Below are 6,622 nucleotides of genomic sequence, written 5' to 3'. Positions count from 1 at the left end.
GAGAGAGACATCCAAAGGATACATGGTACCCTCAGATCGTGACTTGATCAAGCAGGTACTTCTATCACTTGTCATAACGTAACAAAATTGATCATCTAACTCAACTCGATGGCCTGCCTTACATAGTTGGCCAACACTGATAAGATTGTGTTTAAGGCTTTCTACATAAACAACCTTCTGTATTGAAAAGTTCCCCGTAGTGAGTACACCATAACCTCAGATGATTCCATTTGCGTTGTTGCCGAATGTAACATTTCCACATTGCATATAGGCCTGAAATCCCGAAGGTATTCTAACCTTCCGGTCATGTGCAAGGAGCAGGCACTGTCGATCAACCATTCTTCTTCTTGTTCCTCCTTGCACAATGCCTACAGAAATTAAGTGGTTAGTTTGGACACCCAAGCGAGTTTGGAGCCCGAAGTCACATATGAGGTATTAATCGATGTATGATGTGAGGTGATAGGGATAGGTTTTAAGTCAACTTTCAAGCCTAGTCCTGGGTGTTTGATATTTTATGGAGCTTTGTGAGATTGTGGATAGTTACGAGTCCTTTGAGAACGATGAGATTTGTCATGAGAGAAGATCTTTTGTCATTGACATTGACACGTGAATTTTTTATCATTTACCCTGACATTTGGCTTAGCTGTTGTTTTGAAGAAAAAATATGCTTTTGTCCAGTCTAAGGATTGTAATATTTGACCCTTTTGTCTGTGTGTTTTGTAAAGGTGTTTTTTGCAGGTCTCGCAGGTGTGTAGACATGTGCAGGATTTTTGTGATGTGATTTCATAAACTCTTGAGCTGACCTTTTGAGTGCCGGGGTTGGCAAAATTCCTTTGCATTTTTGAGTTTCTGAAAGTGACTTTGGAATAATCGGAGTTGGTAGAATACCTTTCCATTTTGGATTGTCTAATGAATAGAGTTGAAAACCATTTAATCGAAAAGACTTATCCTTAGAGTCAGGTGTTTTTTTGAGCAATGTCAGAAACAGTAAACTCCTTCTTTTTTGTTTTCTTGGAAACAGTTGATTTGAAATGATAATTTGAGAAAACAAGTTTTTCTGGACTTTTTGACTTGGGATATTTCACATATTTCTTTCGTTTTGAATGAGTTTCCCGTTGCTTCCCACGGGAACGAAATTCTTCTTTAAAAGCTCTTTTTGCTTCGGTCTTAGGAGAACCGCAATCAGTGACATTTAATTGCGGTTTCGTTAAATCTTTTGGAGATTTTGAAAAACAGGGACTTGATTCATCCGAACTGGAGAAGTCAGGATTATGAGAGCATTGACCAAATTCAAAATTTTCAATTGGTAATTCATGATTAATTGGTTCAATAGTCACATAACTTTTGACTAAGGTCTGCGGTGTAGTGCTTTGGACAACTGCAGAGTAAGTCTTGGTGGACACTTTGGTGGGACAATTGTTACTGGATAATCGGACAGTTTGCATTTCATGACTGCGGTTAGGAACACTGCGGTCGGTTTGTAGAGATGGGAAGTCTAATCTGACTTCAAGACTTTCTACAACAATTTCCTCATCGACTACGGATAATGTCTGAGAATCAGAGTGATCTATGTTATCAACGTGATTAGAAAATTCAGGGAGAATTTCCTCGATAACACAGTTATTACTCAGATCATGAAGTTTACGAAAATGAGCGTGGATATCCTCAGGAAATGTTTTGTCATTGACTGGAAATAAGAAGTTGTGGTCTGGAGGGACATAGGTACATTCCGGTGTGAACCGAGGCGAGGAGTCTGTTGCGGTTGGATACCCATTAGACCAACCCCAATTAAAAGTGTTATCAACATTCCCAATATTAACAAGATTCTCAATGGCCTCAGTTTCATTAAAAAGCTTTTCAATTAAAAGATTTAATCGTACAATTTCATTATGTGCTAAATCTCTCTGATTTAAAGCTATTTCTAATTGTGTTTCGCTTAACATACTTGCATCCTTTTCTAGCATCAAGTCCTTCTCTAACATTGCCATTGTGAGTCTCTTATTTTCCAAACGTCCTCTAATGTGGAACATCTCCTACGAAGCGATGTTCTTCTCATCTAAGGCTTTATTGTAGTCTGTAAGGACGGAAACACATGTGTCATTAAGTGTGTCCAAGTAAGGTTGAAAGTCATGCATGCTATAATTTAAAGTTTGAATCATAAGTTTTACCTGTTCCACAATACCGAGAGTTCCATCTTTCGCCATATATCAATGGTTCTTCTTTAGCTTGGCTGAGCTGTCTTCATCATACAGATCTTGCCTTCTCCTTTACCGCGATCGTCTTCATCTTCGTCTCCGGATGACCACACTTGATGACTCCTTTTCACTTGAGCAATGTAGGCTTTACCCTTTTCTTTGTCCTCCAGTTCTTGAGACATTCTGAGATAGAAGGCTCTATCTTTCACTACGTTTGTCGTAATCCTTGGCAAAATGGTTTTCCTTGTTGCACTTGTGACATATAATAATGTCACCTTTGTCTTCTAAAGGGGTACCGGAGTCAGTTGATTGAGGTTGCGGTGGTACGTCTTTAGATTGCGTTTGCTGAGGCTGCGGTGGAGGGAGAGGATTCTTGGTGGAACGAAAGTGATTATTTTGAAAGTTGCGGTTGAAAGGTGGTCGGTTGTGCTGTTGATTTTTACGAAATGAAGGTGGTAAGCGATTGAATTTTTCACTGACATGGGTAATGGCATTTTGAAACTCTTCTTCGTCGTCATATTCTGAGTCTACTACATATGACTGCGGGTGATGAGTCATATGAAGTGGGATAAGTTTGAATGTGGGGTGATTGCACTACAAGAGCAAGTGGACCTCCGAAGTATGAGCAGTCCTTGAGTATAGTGGACTCTTGAGCTTGAAGGTCACCATAGAGCTTATAGAGGGACAACGAGTGAATCTTCCTGTCTCCTTGAACAATCATTTTGGCTGTTGTCCAATGTCTTCCCAAGCCATTAAGGAACTGTAGGTTTGTTTCATGATTGCTGCGGACGGTGCCCGCATTGGACAGTTTTGTGACAATCAAGTTGAATCTCTTAAAAGAGTCTTCTAAACTTTCACCGGAGTGAGCTTTGAAGTTGTTGAATTCGTTGAGGGCCGTAGTGAGCTTCTTGTCTTAAGCCTGCTCTGAACCTTTGTACAAATTTTGGAGAACATCCCAAATCTCCTATGCTGATTTGCAGTTTATGATGATGTCGAAGTTGTCAGGAGTAGCTCCACAAGAGATTTCATAAAAGGCAATAGCATCATTTTCCATCTTGTCGAGATCATCTTTGGTGGGACGGTTCAAAGCTGCTTGACCTCCTCCTAGCCTTGCAGTGGCTTCATCAGTTTGGAGTGGTGTGAGGACTGGAACATGTGGTCCTTCCTCTATAGATCGCCAAACATCTCTACGAAGTCGTCTGAGATATCTTTCCATCCTTTCAGACCAGTGATGGTACTCATTTGCAACTAGTATTGGGGCTCGATTAGAACCACCAACACTATTGGAGAGATTTAGTGATAACGATTGTGCCATTTTGAAGAATTTTTTTTTGTGTTTAAGAAATGAGCTTCAGTGGTATAGAAAGCTCTTCGAAAAATCAGAGTTCCGATTTTCAAAAAGCAACCACTATGGTGTTGGGTTTTGAGCATTCTAATACTCCTAAGTGTACATGCAACCCTAAATACCTTGGATCTATGTTTTCTCTATTATACATACAAATATGAACATCCAAGGTATTATCCTAATCTAGCATATAAAATAATGAATATAACAAGATATAATACATACCTATTTCATGTAGAAAGTCTTCATGAAGCTTGAGTGCCAAGTGCCCCAAGTGTGACACCTCAAATGGTTCACACAACACCAACTACACTTGGAATAACTTGAGAGAAATCTACACTTCATGAAATCGGCTAGCCCTTATTTTACACACTCTAGTCGCCGATTTTGTTAAGAATAAGATCTTTATATAGTGTTACAATTAGGGTAAACCCTAATTGTCATGACTTTCCATTTCCTTGGATCCATGGGTTCAAATACACCATGGAGCATCCATGGACCATCCTATGGGGTTTAACCCAACTTGATTATCCATGGAGCATTAGCCCACTATACAAGTATGGATGATTTACACAATCAACCCATATATTTAATTAGTCTTCTTTTGATCACTTAATTAATCCTAGATTAATTCTTGATTAATACTAATTAAATAATCTTATTATTCTTATTATTAATATACTAGAACTTATAATATATTAATAACCATAAGTGTCTTATTTCTCTCATTATAGTCTATCCAAATGCATGATGCCATGCAACCCAAATGGACCATGCCGGGTCGGGTCAAGTCTTACTAATTATAGTTATGGACTTAGACATTAATCCAACAGTCTCCCACTTGGATAAGTCTAAAACTAATATTGCGTATGACTTCAGGAACCGACTGGCAATCGTAGCTCTCGAAAGCTTCTGTCGAACTCTGACCTTGTCGATGAACTCTGACCTTTGTCAATGACTTGTCCATTAGATAAGGGATCATATATTCCTCCATTCTAGATATCATATGGACTGAGACATGGATTATAATCATTCTCTCTGTCCATTTGTTGTTTCCCGATTTCCGATTTATGACGACTGACTAATTGAACAAATTAAATCAGTCTTGGCCCGGCCGAGCACTTCCATTTGTCATCATCAAATCATCGAGGGGCCCACAGATATCGCTTTTATCCCGAAGGTAAAAGGAATGGATAAACTTTGACTCATATGGCTTGTTCTACTACTTGTTGAAGCATACACAAAGACACGTTTTATAGCACCGAGTTACCAAATGTGTTTTCGTGCAATCAATGTACTATCAACTCATAGTAAAAACTCATATCTCTAGGTTTGAAGAATATAAGATATTATCGTCTCATGATCACTCATGATAAAATCCATGAAGTGATTCCAATGAGCGCGGGTTGAATCCAATACTCAGAACTTATGAGCACTCATGAGTGTTGTAGCTCTTTGTCCAACACCTTAGACCTCTACAAGCCAACCCATGACAGTCTTAATTCATATCTACTTCCAACATATGACCGACTGTGGATGGTTTGAATAACTTAGTCATTCCGGAAGAATAACCTAGTTTATTCTGGAAGTCAAAACATGCAAAGTGAAACACAATAATAATTGAATCCAATATGGTATCAAAACCTATGAACATAAATAAAACACCTTTTATTTATCACGATATGATTACATATTATTCATTGTATACTGTTTCAACTATCAACTTTATTCTTGAATTTAAAACAATAGTTGTCCCATGCTCCAAGCATGTACACTATGTTTTCTAAACACTAGTCATGCCATACACCAAGTATGCATACTATGTTTGTCTATGATCTTTACTTTGTGAGCTAGATCCATTGAACATAACTTCAATGATTCTCTTTTCACACTCCCAAATCCTTACTGCAAGTACAAGAATTCCAAATTCATGTCATTTACTGAAATCTATTAGATTCTAAACTTATATGCATTGATCCTTTAGTAATGATTATGCACAAAGTCAGAAAGACTTGAAAACAATCATTACAGAGTATTCCAAAGGAGATCAACTCCTTGGAAACCTCCTTCTTGCATTAAGTTTCCTAATCTTAAACATATTGAAAATTCTAACTTTGAAACATTTCCAGATTCCATTTTTGACTATCACTTCTGAACAAGAGTTGCCTCCTTACAGATTATGTCAATATGGCCCTTCTAGAATTATCACTATACTTCCAACTATCCTTGAGCACCCAATCTTTGGTAAACCTTAGATTGTCCTCGACAATTGTTTAATCCTTTTAGTCATATCCTGTTTTAAACCTTTTCCCTTCTTAATGCCCCAGGCATTTGAAATTTTTTAGAAAGGATGAATATAGCACATGTAATCGATCCTATATCCAAAGCATATGGGACACGATTCATGATGTCTCACATAAAGACTAAACCAGTCTTTTGCTATAATATTTCCATTTCAATTTGCCAAGTTCTCATAATTCAGATTATGAAAAGGGATGCCGTAATCATAATCGAATTTTAGAACGCAAATAATGGACCCATATATAGAATTTCCTTATGTTGAGCCATTCCAACATGAAATTCATATATATATATATATATATATATATATATATATATATATATATATATATATATATATATATATATATCCATGACTAAATGATTAAAACCTCACGATCTAAGCTTATAGATTTGAGATGAAGTATAATTTCCTCTCCCTTAATTATAGCAAAACAACTCTTTCCCAATTGAAACTTTTGTTTTCTATAATTAACATTGCTAGCTTGCAATACTTATCATAATGATCATGCTCCCACTAACATGATGATTATTAGCATAACACTTATGCTCCCACTAGCTTTGACATGTACTCAGAAATCAGCTGACTTTCTTACCAAAGTTCAGATTTCTGATACTAGATTGTTTTGATAAGACTTTATCAAAATCATACACCTTCCCTTAGATAGCACACTTGTGTGTCTAAACAATTATGAAGAGGGATGCCGTAATCATAATGGTTAGACCTTTTTGCCACTTGTAACAACCCGAAATTCATATCCCTAAATGTAACCCTTCTCGC

This window comes from Lactuca serriola, chromosome 3, assembly GCF_051521515.1.
Source record: "Lactuca serriola cultivar US96UC23 chromosome 3, Lser_US96UC23_V15, whole genome shotgun sequence".
Taxonomy (NCBI): Eukaryota; Viridiplantae; Streptophyta; class Magnoliopsida; order Asterales; family Asteraceae; genus Lactuca; species Lactuca serriola.
The sequence above is the reverse complement of the archived record's forward strand: the minus strand, read 5'-3'. Positions refer to the sequence as shown.